Below are 17,236 nucleotides of genomic sequence, written 5' to 3'. Positions count from 1 at the left end.
TCTTTGAGGAAGAAGAGAAACCACCTTGATTCCTTCTCTAACCATCCCTTGTCTTTCTATACCAGTTTGTCCAATTTTCCCTTTTGCCCTTTCGCCAGAAAGATGGTCACCCTGACCCCCATTAAAGATTCTCTCTCATTCACGAATTTGCTGACTCTCCTGGCTCCACGGTCCAATACTTCGTCAGATGTCCCAACACTGTGCCCAGTTTCCTACAGCACCTGCCTCATAGATCTGACACAAGCTTTCTGATCACGTATAAAGGCTGTAACTAGAGCTTTCTGATCACATGTAATTAAGAACTATAACTAACTAGCTTAGCGGAGTAGTATAGATTGGAACTGGTACTTTGGCATCAGCAGAACTGGGTCCAAGTTTTGGTGTCGTTGCTCTCCTGGCTGTTGACCTTGAGCAAATTGCTTAATTTCTCTAAGCCTCTTCTATAAGTAAAATCAAGATAATACTAACACCTATCTCAAGGGAGTTGTTGAAGCCTGTTTTTTTTGTTTTTTTTTTAAGATTGATTGAAGTTTCTGTGATGAATTCCTCTTGCGCATCTTATGAATGGATTTCAAAAAATGTCTTTATTCTTTCAATGCTTTCAGGAATCTATATTACCTGAGGGAGATGTAAAAAATGGAGACTTTCTGAAAAATATGTATCGTCTAACGAGTCAAGCCATTCCTGACACCTTACAGTTATAAAAAAGTAAAAAGAAAGGAACAAGGAAGGAAAGAAGGCAGAGGTAGAAAATTCTGCGTACGGTCCAACATCTTGCGTCTGTACCACAGGGATCTTCTTGCATTAACACCAGACCAGGCTCATCTTTCTGCCAGCGGCATCCTCTGGTTTGGTGGGTCTGTAAATCTGTTTCAGTACAAAAGATCCACTTAATGGAAAGCAAGTGTGTTGAGGAAAAAACTGCACTCACATTTTCTTATGCATTCTTTATGCAAAGAGGGAATGATTCAATAACCCAAAATAACTGAAGGAACTGCTCTTTGTGTCTGGAATTGGTCTTTCTTCTAAGGTGGCCGTGGATGATGTGGCATAAAAAAATAAAAAAAATATTCAGTTGATTTTAAAATGGTTTTTAAAACCTTCAGTAATGCATCTGTAGCACACCAATAGGAAAAATACTAACACTTCATTTTTTTAAATGGTCAAAAACATCAACAGATAATTCAGAGAAGCAATAATGTTTCTCATAAATATATTAAAATGTTTAAGCTCACTAATGATCAAAGAAATATGGAAAGGCAAAACTGAAACTCATCTGCGCTAATCAAATTTGTAAATGTTGAAAAAGATAATTAATGTTAGTGTAGGAATAATAAACCAGGCATTCTTCTCTGCTGATGGGATAGAAAGGATAATCCTTTCTGACAACAATCTGGTAATACAAACCAATAACTAGAAGTTCTGTACCCTTTGAGTAGTAATTTAAATTCTGTGAACACATTGAAGGGAAATAATCAGAGATGTAGGCATGAAGACATGTAGACATATGTACAAAAAGTTCTCATTACAATAAGTTTTGTAATAGTGGAAAACTTGATGGCAGTCTACGTGTCTAATAAGGAAATTGATAAATTAGATGGCTCATCACTGTAATGGAATCTTATACAGCATTATGTTTTCAAAATTTGTAATGGCGTGGGAAAATGTGAAGTGTAAAACTTTGCACATAGATGGTTCCTTATTTGATAAATACATAGATAAAAGAAGGTTAAAATAAAATGTACTAAAATATTAATAGAAGTTATCACTGGATGGTAGGATTCTAAGTAAATTTATATTTTATATATTCCCAAACTCTTTAAGCTGGGTATGTATAACTTTTATAATTATGTGTTTGACTCACCACTATGTTATACCAGAGCTGTAGCCAGGGGGAGTTGACTTAAGCATGGACATTTAGCTGTCAACTCCAATGTGCTGGATGGTTGGAGGATGCATGTATCACAAGTGATCCCATTCCGTAAGGGGTACAACACATATAGAGATGAACAATCTGAAAATGATGAATCAAGCAATATAGGATTCTGATCAGAGCAAAGCCTTCTACGTGGTAAGTACTCAGAAGACTACTGAATTTAGCTTTAGTAACAGATAAACAGAACAAGCAGTAAATGCTACTGGAATCCTATGGGCAAGAATCCCGTGGCCTGCAGAAGAAAAAAAGAACACAGTCAGGGAAGGGGCTGTGGTAGGGCTGGTTCTTGCATTGGAGCTGCAAGGAGGTGTAACTGTGCAAGTGTGGAGGAGGGGGAGGGGTGATCTGTGGGAGAGACTGGCATTTCTCCTGGGCATCCCAGAGACAGGGCCCAGGCCCCTCACTGGTCTATCAGTTTCCACCTGCTCATTTCAGTCATGTTAGAGCCTCCTTAAATGTTCATCTTTTTCCTGGATCGGGAAGGAACAAATGGAGGCCCAGGACTGCTGGGTCATCAGTCAGTGGCCATCACTGTACAAGGCAAGGTGATGGCCTCTGCGTGTCCCACCCCTTGGTCCTGGTTTAACTGAGTGCCGGTTAGGGAGGATCCCAAGGAACCAGTCATCTGCACCACACTTTACAGAGTAGCCAGCTCTTCCAACAGAGAGTCTTTCCCTTAATCTCCCACTGGCCTGGGTAGGGCTCTCAGTTTACAGTTAAGGAAATGGAGGCTCACTGAAGTGAAAGGATCTGTTTAAGTTCAGAACTAGCTAGTGATAAAACCAGGGCTTTAATTTAGTCCGGTGCTTTCCCCGTGTACTACAGGACTAAGTTGTGATAACGTTCCTGGAGAAATACTCTTGAGGTAGAAAGCGTTGACTACCTCTCGCCCCTTTGCATGAGAACAAAGAAACCCTTCCAACACTTGTCAGCACCTCCTCTGTTCCTTGAAGTCCTGGGTGCGTCAGCACTGGGGGCACCAGAAAGTAACACAAATAAAATGTAAAATATGGTAGGTGAAGAGTTCCAAAGGGAATGATCAGAATCCACTCTCTGCCTATGTTTTGTGGGCAGATAGGAACGCTTCCTGAGGGATTCCTCTTTGCTTCCATCAAATTCCCATAGAGATCTGTGAACCCAAAAAGACTGAGAATTACCGAAAGATCATTGCAACAGAACCAGGGTGGGATTCTATGGACCCTAAATTCAGCTCTGAGCTTCCTGGTCACCAGGGGAAAATCAGCAAAGTAATGATAAGGCAAGGACTTTCTACTACAGAAGAACTTTTTCACCACCAAACTATAAACACACACACACACACACACACACACACACACAAACACACATTCTAAGACAAACCAAAAGCCAAAATAGAACTCACCTGTCATGCTGTCCACCTCATGGAGTTACAAGGCAAGGACTGGTCAGGAGTCAAAGGCAGTTCTTTTGAGTAGAGGGGCTTAATTGTTTGGGTGAAATTTAAGAATCCGCATTAATACAGTCACAAAAATTCACAAGGCTGTCCAAGACATTGTAAATACTCAAAGATGGAAAACTTGAAGCCGGGGGAAAAGAGACTTGCCCCAAATATATTTGGAAAACCGTAGCTTAGTATCTACACCAACATGCTAGAGGTATTCATCAAGTGTTGCCCAAAAAAAGGTCCTACATGATTCACTTTTATAAATAGACATAGATTTCATATTAACATTCAAATAATCCTAGAAAGCTGAGGAAGATGTCTTAGCCCTATGAAGGCTCTGGCTGCCAGGCTTGGTTTACTCTGTTGATCTGTCTACGGTACCTTCCTTCAGAGCTAGTGCTGTGGGGAGGACCTGCCTCCTTCCCAGGTCTATTTTTCCAAATCCAAAATTAACAGGATCCTAATAAATAAAGAGTTTGTGAGTAGAATTGGGGTTTTGGTTTTTGAGGGGTTTGGGATTTTTTTGTTTGTCAGTTTATTTTTTGTTTTTTAACCCAGGCATTCTCTTTTCCTCATTTTATTTAACCCTGGAGAACAGAAGTTAAAACACATTCCTGGAGAAGGCGGCTAAACCACAAAACCTCCCCCAAGGCCTAAATCCCTCCTCTGCGTTGGTTGGTCTGAACTCGTTGGTTGGTTTAGAGTGAAGGGGCTCTTTCCTCTGGGGCCTTTGAAATAGCCATAATTAACACTTCAGTGAGGTTTATGACACAATGGTATCATGTACAGCAAGAGTCAGCAGACTATGTCCTGCAGGGGATTCGTTGTTGCAACAGAGACCATAGGTCCCACAAAGCCAAAAATATGTACCACGGGCCCCTTTCAGAGGAGGTCTGCCAACCCCTCCACACCGTCTCAACTCCATCCCCAGCACCGCCCACCAAGAAGCAGCCTTGAGTTTTGATGGTCACGTGGGCCTTGGTGAGAACAAGGGCTTGAGATTTCTTCTAGAATACTGCCTGCAAAGAATACCAACCTACCGAAGTGGACTGTAGGGACAAGGGTTAGAAAGGTGACCAAATAGAAAAAATGAGGCAAACAGAGAAAAACTCCCAGTATCAGAGCACTCCCACCATATAAGATGCTGTGACTGCTGCTCCTTCTGTCCTCCCCTCCCCTTCCCTGAACCTCCTGGGCAGCTGCTGGGTCTGGTCCCAGGTCCCTCTGCAGTCCCATCACATTGGTAGTTTGAGATCAGCCATGATAGGAGTATTTATACCACAAGAATCAACAGAGGCTACAAATCGGAAAACCCCTACACACACACACCAGCCCCCACCTCCCCAAGAGCTGATTATTAAACATTCCCCAGCCTAAGTATGTATTGATACACATCATTTTACATAAATGGCACCATGCATGCATTGTGAGGGATGCTGGGGGCTACGCCCATCCCAGCCCCCAGCTGAAGGAGTGTTGGCTGCTGACAGCTCACAGCTAAGTCTCTCTCTCTCCAGGAATTGCCTGAAGCTGAAAGAAGCTGCCAAACCCCAGGCCTGCTCCCTTCCCGGGGGCACCCTCTATGCAACTACTAGGGTGAAAAAGCCAGATCCATCTCAACTCAGAACAACCCCAGCTCCAAAGTTCCCCTTGGGTTGAGCAGAGGCCTCTGTTGCAACTGCCTCAGAAAGAGAGGAAAAGACAGAGACAAAGAGACAGAGAGATTGTGAGGCCCAATTGCCCACCACCAGATTCTCTCTTCTTCACCTTCTCTTGTCTTGAGTTATCTGCTTCAGTTCATTTTTTCATTTGCTTACGGTTCTTTCTAGAGTATTTTTCTCAGACCATTGCCTGGATATCTGGGTGATTTTTCTTTTTTTTTTTTTTTTTTTTTACCCTGACCAGCAAGAAGTATTTTGGCTTGCTCCAGTGTTTTGTAGATGTCTTCAAGTTCCCATTATGGTAAGTGAGAAACATGACACCCACCTCTTTTCTTTTCTTTTCTTTTGTAATTAATGTTTTCCTCTTTGTAGTGAAGGGGGCAAGAGGTTCTCTTTACACCTGCTGTTCAAGAATTTTATCTGGATGGGCTTAGGTGTGTGGCTTTCAGTCCTAGTGACCCCATGAGTTCTTTTTAAACCAAAGACTCAGACCCGAGTCTTCTTCACTCGGGGAAGTAATCATATGTCATTTGTCTAATTATTCCCTCTCCTTCATGTGTTTATTTTTCTCCTCCTCCCAGAATTCCTATTACTGACATCTTAGGTCTCCTGGGTCCAGCCTTCAGGTTTCTGATTTTGCCCTCATGATTTCCATCTCTTTGTATTTTTGTTCTGGGTATAGGATGCTCTTGCATTTGATCTGTCAAGTCCATCTCCTGATTTAATTCATCCAGTTAGGAGTTTCATTAAAAATATGTTTAGTTCCAGGAAGTCTTTGTTTTCCTTTTCTACTGTGTTTGAAGGTCCTTGTTACTTCTGCTCAGGCTGACATTCTAGCTGTTTGGTGGGTTCCTCTCCCTCTGTGCCCCCTGATCCCTCTTAGATGCACACTTATTTTTTTTCTATCTGTTCTTTGAAACTCAGGGCCAGCTCTGTGAATTCCTTAGGTGACATTAGTCCTGTAAGTAGTTGCATATAGGGAGTCGGTCTCAATCATGGCACCAGGAGGGAGCAAACCTCTCAGTTCCACTGTGTCTCCAGGTTCAGCTTATCCTCAGCAACCTGGTGGGAGGGGGGCCGGTCATGAGTGCTGATGTAGCCCAGGACCCACCTCAATTAGAGCCTCATCCCCAATCTCTTCATCCACTGGCTCAAAGGGGAGAAAGCCTTGCCCTGACTCCCTTCCCCAAGTCTCTAACAGAGCCTCACCTGCCCTTGCTCCTCCAGGCTCCGCCCCCATCATTTCCATTGGTTGCCTCATCAGGAGAACACCAAGTTGGAACTGAGAGTCAACGGCAGCCAGGGCACCATCATATGAAAATTTCCATCCCATGTCTTAATGTAAAAACAGGAAAAATTTGATCTGCTATCCCTGGCAAGTGCCTCATTTACTTCTAAGACGATTAAGCTCTTTGTTCTTGCTGGATTTTGGGGGGGAAGTCCTTCAAAGTTGTGTGCATTAATTAAATATTTTTGAATAATTGGATTTACTTTAAAATTGCACTCATTGGGAAAGTGAGTGAAAAAGGCAGATTCCAAAGTACATACATATGTGTATGTATGTGTGTATGTATCTCCCTCATCTGTAGAAATAGGAAATACATCCAGAAAAAAAGTTTGCATGAGGGCTTCCCTGGTGGCACAGTGGTTGAGAGTCCGCCTGCCGATGCAGGGGACACGGGTTCGTGCCCCCGTCCGGGAAGATCCCACATGCCGCAGAGCGGCTGGGCCCGTGAGCCATGGCCTCTGAGCCTGTGCATCCAAAAAAAAAAAGTTTGCATGAACAAACGCTAAATTGTTGTCTCTAGATGGTGAATTTATAATTTTTATTATCTTCTTTTTTCCTATCCAGATTGTCTAATATTTCTCTCTTATGAAAGGTTAAAGAATTATTCTGTTCAACTGTTAATTCAGCGAAATACATCATAAAATGTTTGATGCTTACAAGCAATTTTAGAGTGTAAGGAGGGAGATGGCAAGCAGTCCTTGGCCTCTCTCCACCTCTATGTCTGTACAATGAGAGCCCCTCTTGGGAACTCCATGCTCTCAGCGGACCCACCAGGCTATTAGTAACCTGTGGGGGCAAAGCAGAACCACAGACAGAAGCTTCTCACCAAGAGTCACCCAGGATGGCCCCCACCTAAGATACACTCAGGCCAGGAATGGGCTTCAGAAGCAAAGCTCAGCCACCCCTGATTCCCCTGGTCTCCTTGATTACCTAGTTCTGGCCCCAATGGACTGGACAGTCTCTCAGAGCGGAACCACTTCCAGATAACTGTAGCATCTCCAGTTCCAGGAACACTGTCTGGCACTTACTGACCACTCAGTAATACGAACCAGAACGGCCATACCAGCTAGACATCAGCCCTGATCTAAAACAACTTCTGAACAGGGCTGACCCTCTGGCAGAGGCTGCAACCCCATTGCTCCAAGCCACATTTTATGGAGTTCTTTTATTAGTCTCTCATGTAACCCATAGCCATATCATAAAACTAAACACCCCATTCTGTACATCAAGTCCACTGACTTCTTGAGCCCTAATTAGCACTGGGCTTTTCCCTCTGAGTGTTGTATTACGGTAATATTATAACTGACAGAAATGGAATCTTTGCTGGGGGCAGTCAAATCCTTCAGACTAACTGAGCTTATGCTGTAGTCACAGTGTCACGGTGTGTCACCCTTTCTCTGAAGTCCCTTTGCCAGCTTCCTATGAATCTCCCCCTTCATCTTTCCTTCCTACCCCTCCCCCTCTCTCCCCAGGGGTCCCTTCCCCTTCCCAAGCTCCTTTCATCTCTTTCAATGACATACAGCCTTGAGGGCTTAGATGTTTGCCTGGAGTCACTGGACAGGATAGCCCCAACTCACCTCTGAGAATAAATTTAGCCTGTGGGTGATATCCCAGATGGAGACGTTATCTTTAGCCTGGCAGAGGAGGGGAGTCAGTCTGGGCCATGATGTGAAACAGCAGAGGTGGAGAGAGGTGGGCAGGGGGAAGGAACGGAAACTAATACTCAAGAGTGGACAATAGCGAAGCTCAAGTGTACTCAAGTGGTGGAGGATGAAAAGGTGAAAAGTCGTGGTATGCCTCCTGAAATATGAGGCTCTTCCAGGAACACCCTGGATTAATGGTCTGTTTCATTCCATCCATGAACTAGGAACCACTTTAATAGCAGAAAATATGGCTACATTATGGGCAGGCAGTATAAAACCACAAGCACTCATGTTCTTTAGAAAAAGCAACAAACTCAGCAGGATCGGTGGTTTTCAAGTTTCCCCATTCATATCTGTTTACTACTTGTTCATTAGTTTTGTTGCCTGCAGGTGCTAAAGGTTTAAGACGTAAGAAAAATGCATGGAAAAAAATTTACATGGAGAAATTACATTACCTGAATTAGGGGGAAAGCCACTATTATTCGATTTTAAAGGTCTTGGCTTGGAAAGAACTAGGACTCCTATTCCTGAACAATTCAAGAAAGACTGCAGACTTTTCCCTAGAGAGATTGAAATAACTTTCCTTCCTATCATCCTGATATAAGAAATCCTCCTTTTTCACTCTCTAAAATCTTTCCTGCCGTCGTTTATATCCACAGCCTCTTATTTGACCTTCCTTATAGAACAATTAGCAGGATCTTTCATCAAAACAACCAAGCACTTGCTAGTTATTATTAGGGGGAATCTAGGTCCTAGTTTGCGCCTGAGCTGGAGTCTGACGTGTCCAAGCACATCTGACAACTGCATGAGGGACCAAGGGGCTCCTGGGAGGGAGGGCGTTCTAGGGCAAAGGAGACCTGAGGGGGCCCGGGTTGACCCTGGAGGACAGTCTTGTTCATTGGAAGCAATTCATCCCAAGTACGCCTTGGTTAAACACGTTTCCGACTCATATCTGAGTTTTATCAAGAGCATCAGGACCAGAAGGGAAAACGGAAAAGACAATTTTGTTGGAGTTTTATGGGAACAGAGTGCAGACAGTAGAGCTTTGGGGCCACGCTACTGGAATGTCACACGGAGGGGAGATGAGCAAAGAACCTTCTTCCTCATTCCCCAGAGCTCTGGCTGCAGCGTGCCTAGGGGCAGCCATCAGGAGCAGGCCCTGGGGCTCTTAGGCTGTGCAGAGAGCCGGAGATCCCTTGCCCTAGGTACGTTAGGGTAGAGTGCCACTAAGAAGTCACACTCGGGCAGTGAGGCATGGGGTGCTCAGCTTCCTTTACCAGGTACTTATATAATTGTTACCTTTTGTCCCTTTCTTGTCTAGATTAAAGGATGCCAGTTCTGTCAACCAGTCTATGGAGGGCATCTTTATTTTAATGTCATATGAGTGCATTCTGGTCCTCGTTATTTAACTAGAAGTTACCTTATTCACTTCTGTGACTCTCCCTCCTACCAGTCTATAACAGAGTACAAATAACAGGAGATTTGTAAATACTTTAATGAGAACCTACCTAGTAAATAATTTGCTGGTTTCCATCAGTTATACTCCTTAGGATCCACCCTGATTGACAGCATACTGGTACTTGCTAGAGATGGCCTAACACTTCCTGCCCTGTGGCCAACCATGCCTCTTTGGATCCTTTCTCCACTACCCATGGGCCAGATCAGTCTTCTTCCGTATAGTATTTGAGATATCTACATTTTGCTACTACACAGTTTTTTTTGTTTGTTTGTTTGTTTGTTTTTTGTTTTGTTTTGTTTGCGGTACGCAGGCCTCTCACTGTTGTGGCCTCTCCCGTTGCGGAGCACAGGCTCCTGACGCGCAGGCCCAGTGGCCATGGCTCACGGTCCCAGCCACTCCGTGGCACATGGGATCTTCCTAGACCGGGGCACGAACCCATGTCCCCTGCATCGGCAGGCGGACTCTCAACCACTGCGCCACCAGGGAAGCCCTACTACACGGTTTTTATTACTCAACATCACTCAGAATGGACAAGACTAGTTCTCCAGTTCTCAAGCTCAGTGAACATTAAACTTCTTTTCCAGGGTGTCAACAACCGTACCAACATCACCAACACCTGCAAGTGCACTGAGTATGTCCACAATAACCTCATTAAGTCATCATGAAAAAATACAAAAATATTGTATATATGTGCACACAGCATCTCAGGAAAAGAAACTCTTAACGATGGCTGCCCCTGGGGAGGGAGGTGATGAGTTGAGGAGTCTATGCTGGAGGCAGAATTTTCATTGTATACCCTTTTGAATCACTTCAAATTTAAATCATGTGCATGTGGTACTTTTCCAATTAAATTTTTAAAAAGCTGGTTCTAAACAAACAAAAATACAACAAAGAATGAGAGGCAGCCCTGACCCCCTTAGCAGTGGTGCTGACAGGTGCCCGTAGTTATGCCTTACCCTTTGGAGTCAAATGTCCACCACCATGCCACTGGCCCCATGGAAAACCTCACTGAAATCAAGACGGATTACGCAATGAAGTGCCTGGCTCCGGTCCCTCACAGCCCTTTCCCCATAACTGGGGCAACAAGACTTCCTGCTATGCCCAGGCTCCAGGACTAATCCTACTCCCAGTCTGGAGGGATTTTAAGGGACTCGGGGTTTGGGTGACTCTGCCTTTGTGTTCTCTTGGCAGAGTTGGTCCAGACCTTCTCTGGTGGGGACACATATCTCCATTTTTAGCTTGCTTGATTATGAAATCCATCGAGGGGTAAATGAGACACCTATGAGATCAGATGCTTTCTCTCTCTCCCTCATTTATTCACCAAATGCAGTTAGTAAGAACCTCATATGTGCAGGATATTAAACCAGGCCTGGGGCAGAAGCAGGTGAGAAGGGAAGGAATATCCCAGTGCCCTCCAGGAGTTCACAGTCTAGTAAGAAGGACAGATGGAGGCCAAACCCACGAGCTTTACTGCATACAGGCAAGCGTGAGAGACAGGAGGAGGAAGGATTGCTTTCAGTCATTGGCAGGAAAATAAGGAGCCGCCAGGAGAGCTTTCAGGAGGGGATGACACTTCAGACTTGAAAACTGTTAGGATTACAGCAGTTGCAGATAGAGCCTTCCAGATCAAGGAAATGGCCTGGGAAGGTGACCTTCTTTTCACGCAGTATGAAGGTTCTGCACTACTGCTCTCCCATTCCTTGGAGAAAATACAAAATGGAAGGTGAAAGGAGCTGGGCCTGGAGAACTCAGGACAGCAGAAGAAGTTCTTTCTGTTTAAAACTGCCTTCCTCTGGCCATCATGCCTGTCTTGTGAAAACCTACTATTTGAGCCCAACCCTCATGATGCCCGCCCCACCTGCAGACAGTCCACTGTCTACCGTCTTTCCCAGGAAGGATAGGCCATCAGACTGCTGCACTCCCATTGCTCCCTATCTATTCTAGAGTGTCAGGGAGATTTCGAGGTTAGGTGCCCAGGCTCCGGGGCCTTTCTGCCTGGGTTCAAATCCCGGCTCAGCCACTGACTTCTGAGTCATCTCAAGCAAGCCACTGGCCCTCTCTGGGCCATAGTTTTACCTTATGTAAAATAGCATAATAATGGCACCTCCCTCCTAAAGTCGCTCTGACCCGGTAAACAAGTTAATGCCGCCAAGGCATTAGAGCGGCACCTGCCTTCCTGCCGGCCTCAGTGTCTGCTACGTATAGTCCCAGGGCTGCTGTTACACTTTACTGGACTGTCTGTCCCTGTGGACATGAGAACTTTGAGGGACAGGACCGCCCTCTTCATATTTGAATCTCCCCCCACGCCAAAACCCCCATGCTTAGAGGTGTCCTGCAAAGTAGGTGTTCAATAACTATCTTGAAGGGACGAACAAAATATGCTCATGAAAAGGAAAAGAAAAGTTGAAGTCCAAATGCAAAGACAAAACAACGTAGGTGAAATGATGGAGAAAGATCTAAAAAAGTAAGCGCAGGGGATGAGAATACACCACACTTCCAGGGGAGAAAAATCCCCATCATCCCTCTTCTACCTCTTAACACGGGGATTGCGCATTTTTATTTGAATGGTATTTTTCTCTTCCTTGCCAGCATCCCTGGCCAGGGCGCTCCCTTTCCCCCTCCCGCGCGGGGCGGTTCTCCCCTCCCCCGCCCGGGCCGGGCCGCGGCCGCAACCCTGACCTCGGCTCCCACGCGGGGCAGCAGCCGGGCAGCCGGCGGGCGGGCGGGGCAGGAAGGGGGAGACGCGGCTCCGGGCACCCGAGATCCTTAACTACAGCTTCCAAAGCCCTGCTCGATCCTAATCAGTGTGGGAAAGGAGCGCGGGCCGGGCCGGCGGCCGGAGCCGCCGCCTCTTTTCATAAACTTTATCGCCGCGCGCAGCCGCTGATAAACCACCGTAAATAAACGAGCGCTGGGTGTGCGGCTGCCCCAGGCTGCCTGCGCCCGCCCGCCCGGCCCCGCGGCCCCGGGGGAAATGAATCACACGCCGCCCGCCGAGCTGGACAGAGTTCCCTGCTCTCCTCCTCTGCACACCAGCGCCATAAATCATCGGACGTTCCTCCCCTCCCCAGAACCCCTTCACCTTTTGTTTTATGGATTCAATAAAAAGTCCAGGAGTTTTCTTTCCGGCTGCCGGGCCACCCCTCCTCGTCCGGGGAGCTGAGTGTGTTGTCCTGGGTTATCCTCTTGCTTCAGGTCAAGTTCCTCAGGCCTGGGTTGGGCTTGGGCCTGTGCCTGTTTGCACAAATCCCCTTTGGCTCCCGCACGACCGGAGAGGGGCTGGAGCAGGGGAAGGGAGAATGGGGAGGTGTCATCTGAAGTCTCCGGAGGCAGAGGTGATGAGAACGGGTTCCCACACAAGTGGCCTTGGACACGTGTGTGGATGGATAGCTGGCTGCGGCCATGTCCTAGTAGGATCCCTGGGCTCTGGGCTTGTAGAGGATGTAGAAGCAGAAGGGCTAGGGTCTGTGCACTATCCTGATTGCAAGGACGGGATGCAGCCCTCTCCACTCAATGAGAGTGTGTTCAAAAGTCTCTTAGATGCTATTCGGCAAATCTTTTTTTTTTTTTTTTTTTTTTGCGGTAAGCGGGCCTCTCACTGCTGTGGCCTCTCCCGTTGCGGAGCACAGGCTCCGGACGCGCAGGCTCAGCGGCCATGGCTCACGGGCCCAGCCGCTCCGCCGCATGTGGGATCCTCCCGGTCCGGGGCACGAACGCGCGCCCCCTGCATCGGCAGGCGCGCTCTCAACCACTGCGCCACCAGGGTAGCCCTCGGCAAATCTTTTGATCTGCATTCTTTAGTTCTTGAAATTTGCCTTGGGGTCCCACAAATGAACCATCGGTACAATTTGGAGATTGAAGTTTAAGGAAGACTGTCTGAGTAGGAAGGAAGACAGAAAGTTGTGATGTGGAGAGCAGCCTGAAGCACATAGCTCAGTCACAAGACCCAAGTCTCCCGCCCAGCGCTACTACCTCCTGGCTCTGGACCCTCAGGAAGCTGCCCCTTTCTGGTTTCCTCATCTGTCTGTCTAATGAGTGAATAATATCTTAAAGCATCCTCCAACTTTCCTAGTCTGTAGGAAATAACATCTTTCTTATGAATCACTACATTTCTGAAGTGTCTTATCAAAGGTCTCTCTGAAGAAACACTGTTAGGTCCGCTTGGAAGACACCGGGGCATGGCCAGTTTCTGTGACTGACGGCTCACTAGTGACATTAACACCAGACTTTACCCCTCATGGAGGTTAGAGAGGTCCAGGGTCCCTCCAGCCAGAACAAAGTTTGCCTCTGGGGCAGAAAGACATTTAAATATCTTTAAAGATCAAACCCGGCACACTTTAACAGCATCAGCTCACGGCCTCTCTGGTCCCCTGACCTGACCATGGTTCTGCTTCTCACGGGAGGGACTATTTGACTCGGAACATTTAACCTGGAAAAGTCAACGTTTCCCTCAGTGGGAAGCAAGGCTGGGGAGGAAAGGAGGTTCTGATGGCAGCTCTGGGAGAGCAGAACCTGTCAGGCGTCCTGGGGAGATGCACTTTGGTTTAACGCTCTGCTCCCTCTCCGGGGGGAAGTGGGTCGGGAGCCACGCCTCCAGCTGTGGCCAAGAGAAGGGGCTCACTCATGAAACAGAAATGGACAAGGGCCTCCTTCTTCCAGAACTCTTTTCTGACACCACAACGTGTCCCAAGGGAGCGTGTAGCCCCAGACAGGCTTCACTTCCTACACCCTGGACAGAAGGCCACTCAGTCTCCTTTGCCTCATTTACATAATGTTAAGAAAAATGAATCTTATTGAATTGGCATTTGTTTAAAAATATTGGCAAGGGGTTTCCAACTGAGATGGGAGTTGATTTCTCAGAAAGGAATGAACATTCACTTGATCACTGATTTATTATGTGAGTGTGATTAAGCCTCAGTTCTAAGCTTCAGTTTTCCCATCCATGAATCCTGATGATTTTTAAGGTTTCTTTCCACTCTGTCTTTGGGACTCTAACATACGTGGGATGATCATGGGTAGAAGTAAGATTTTAAACTTTCCAGAAGAGAGGTAGGTAAGAGAAACTTATCTAAATATGACTCGTCCACGATTGTTCTTGCTTTCTAGTTTTTTCACTGTCGTGGAGGTCAGCAACCAAGGGGGGAAATAACCTCACAAAGATAGGGCTGAACGTTAAGATTAGGCTAATCTGCCAGTTATTTTACGAGAATAGAAGCCCTAGGGGAGTGGTTTTGAACTTTGTACAGTCACAGAACTTTGTAGAATTTGATGAAAATCTCATGCTCCTCCCTCTCTCCTCCCCTCCCGAATGCGCATACAAATTTATTCTTGTCTTTGCAGGTCATTTCAGGGGTTCACAGACCCCTGAAGTCCCATCCAAGGACCCTGTTAAGAATCTCTGCTCCAAGAGGCTAATAAAATATTGACCCTATGTTTCCTTATCAGTAAAAAGGAAATACTATTCACATCCAACTAGCTTCATAAAGGAGAATAAATAACCTGTGCTGTTAAAACATTGGTTCTTTGGCTGGCAAGCATATAATATTGATGCAATCCTATTATTGTCATCTGCCATAGTCATTCCCTATTCTGCATCGTGGGGTGTAAATTTCCTTACAAGAGAGAAGCTGCACTGTCTGTGAAATTCCCAAAACAAGGCCTTCTGGTAAGCCAGAGCTGTAAGTCTTCCCACTTGGCTATTAGAAACCTAATGAGTCCCCATGGAGACTAAAGGGAAGGCTGGAGGGAGCTCTGCAGGCACTGGAAGGGCAATAATTGCTGGGGTAGGAATGCACCAAAGGATACCTTCCTGGCTTTGAAAGTCAGTGTAACTTTCCAAAGACTATTTCTTTCTCCCAGAGTAGGTTGTGATACTAGAGAAATTAACTCATTGAAACAAAACCAACGTATAGGGAAAAGGCTTTCGAGGAAGTTAGCTAATACATTAGAATCAATCCATTTGGTACATGGTTGAGATTCCATGGTTCTTAATCTTCTTGGATTCACAGATTCTTTGAGAATTAGATGTAAGCTATGATTCCTGGCCCCAGAAAATGCACAGCCACTGGACATATACTCTCCCTCAGTTATACTTACAATTTAAGAAACTTACAGAACCTTGCATTTCATCTATGGACCATTAGATTCACGGAAGCTGCACTCCACCTCTTTAAGACCTATTCCGCCTTAATTGTTGAAGACTTTTGGGATCCGTAGATGATTCCATCTTGACTTCAGGGCCAAGCCTTTGACCATTTCCTCAGAGCCTCTGCAAACAGAGGAAGGAGCAAAGTGTTCTTCCCACAGCTGCTGTGAAAATAACTAGACTGGAGACGCTCAATGTAGGTTGTGTTTGGAAAGTATAGTCCCAACAGCAGCTCTACCAGAAAATGGCATGAAACTATAACCCGATGGTTTTTTCCTGGGGGATGGGGAATGAGCAGGGATGGGAGGCCTGCATAGTACAGGATAACGAGTAGGGTATACTCAAAAAATGCAGATAGCACAATCCCTGGAGAATTGAATGCTAAGGGTTTCAAGAAAACCTGGATGAGCAGCAATCTTCCCTGGGTGAGAAGTGGTAGAGGAAGCTATGCATCTTTTCAGCAGACAGAGGAGCTGTTCCTGCAGCACCTGTGGCTTGCCTTACTGTGGTTCATAAACATTCACTGCCCTTCCCTGGGAAAAGCTGATCTTTCTCTTCCTCATTGCCATTGACCTTGGCCATGTGATTTGCCCTGGCCAGTGAAATGAGCAGGAAAGGCACCCATCACTTCCAGGCAGAAGATTCTAGAGCCAGCTCGAGGTTTATCATGCACTCTTCTTCGTCTGCCACAAGACTGGCCATATTCCCAGTCTACCACTCCATCATCCTGGTCCCAGAGTGAAAGTGACCTGCAGCAGTCCTGCTGTCAACCTATCAGAGACGTAAGGCAAGTGAATGAAAAATGCTTGTATGAACCATTGAGATTTTGGCGTTGTTTGTGACTGCAGCAGAGCCAAGCCTAACTTACTGATACAGCACCGTCCTTTGGAAAGGAGGAGAGACGGGCGCTCAGAATGGCCCTCACTGAACTGCAGGACTGCTGACGACGCCACCAGCCAAGGTCAACAGGGATCATGTGCACACTCCTCACTCTTTCCATCCTTCCCTCTCCCTGGCGCTGTTCACAGCACCCTCTCTATCCACCATCACTGACACTCTAGAGCTCATCTAAGAGCCAGTAGCCCAACATTCATGCCCCCTGCAGTGGGTTGAATGGTAGCCCCCAAAAGATATGTCAATATCCAATCTCCCAGAACTTGTGAGTGTGACCTCATTTGGAAAAAGGGAACTTGCAGATGTAAGTAAGTAAGGATCTCTAGATAAGGTCATCCTGGATCACCCAAGTGCTCTGTAAATCCAAATGACAAGTGCCCTTGTAAAGATGAAGAGGAGAAAACAGAGGCAGAAATTGGAGTGATGTAGCCACAAACCAAAGAACATCGGGGGTCACCAGAAGCTAAAAGAGGCAAGGGTGGACTCTCACCTAGAGCTTTTGGAGGGAGCCTGAAGCCTGCTAACATCTTGAGTTCAGACTTCTGGCCTCCAGAACTGTGAGAAAATAAATCACAGTTGTTTTAAGCCACCCAGTTTGTGGTAATTTGTTACAGCAACCATGGAAAACTAATACTCCACCTTAGCAAAATATCCTCCTTTTGATATAATTGTCAAGGGCAAGGACTACAAACCCGTATACATATGGATTAGGAAGAAAGCCTCTCCTTCTCTCAGCCCAGTCCCTAGGGCGGGGACGCAATTATGTTTAAAGAGGGGAGTACGCCAG

The 17,236-nt window shown here is 46.1% G+C and overlaps 2 long non-coding RNA genes across 2 annotated transcripts; both read right to left on the bottom strand.

The window, feature by feature from the left end:
- Positions 1-441: 441 nt before the first annotated feature.
- LOC114891088 lies at positions 442-2,894 on the bottom strand. The gene is made up of 2 exons (XR_003792413.1): positions 1,865-2,894; positions 442-867 (listed from the first exon to the last, which is right to left on the bottom strand). It is a non-coding gene; the product is annotated as an uncharacterized LOC114891088 (long non-coding RNA).
- A 2,332-nt stretch (positions 2,895-5,226) lies between these two features.
- Positions 5,227-12,572, bottom strand: LOC114891089. The gene is made up of 2 exons (XR_003792414.1): positions 12,493-12,572; positions 5,227-6,082 (listed from the first exon to the last, which is right to left on the bottom strand). It is a non-coding gene; the product is annotated as an uncharacterized LOC114891089 (long non-coding RNA).
- Between the last annotated feature and the right edge of the window lie 4,664 nt (positions 12,573-17,236).

This window comes from Monodon monoceros, unplaced genomic scaffold (assembly GCF_005190385.1).
Source record: "Monodon monoceros isolate NGI ecotype Baffin Bay Population unplaced genomic scaffold, NGI_Narwhal_1 Super_Scaffold_11, whole genome shotgun sequence".
Taxonomy (NCBI): Eukaryota; Metazoa; Chordata; class Mammalia; order Artiodactyla; family Monodontidae; genus Monodon; species Monodon monoceros.
This window is presented reverse-complemented; position numbering and strand designations above follow the sequence as displayed.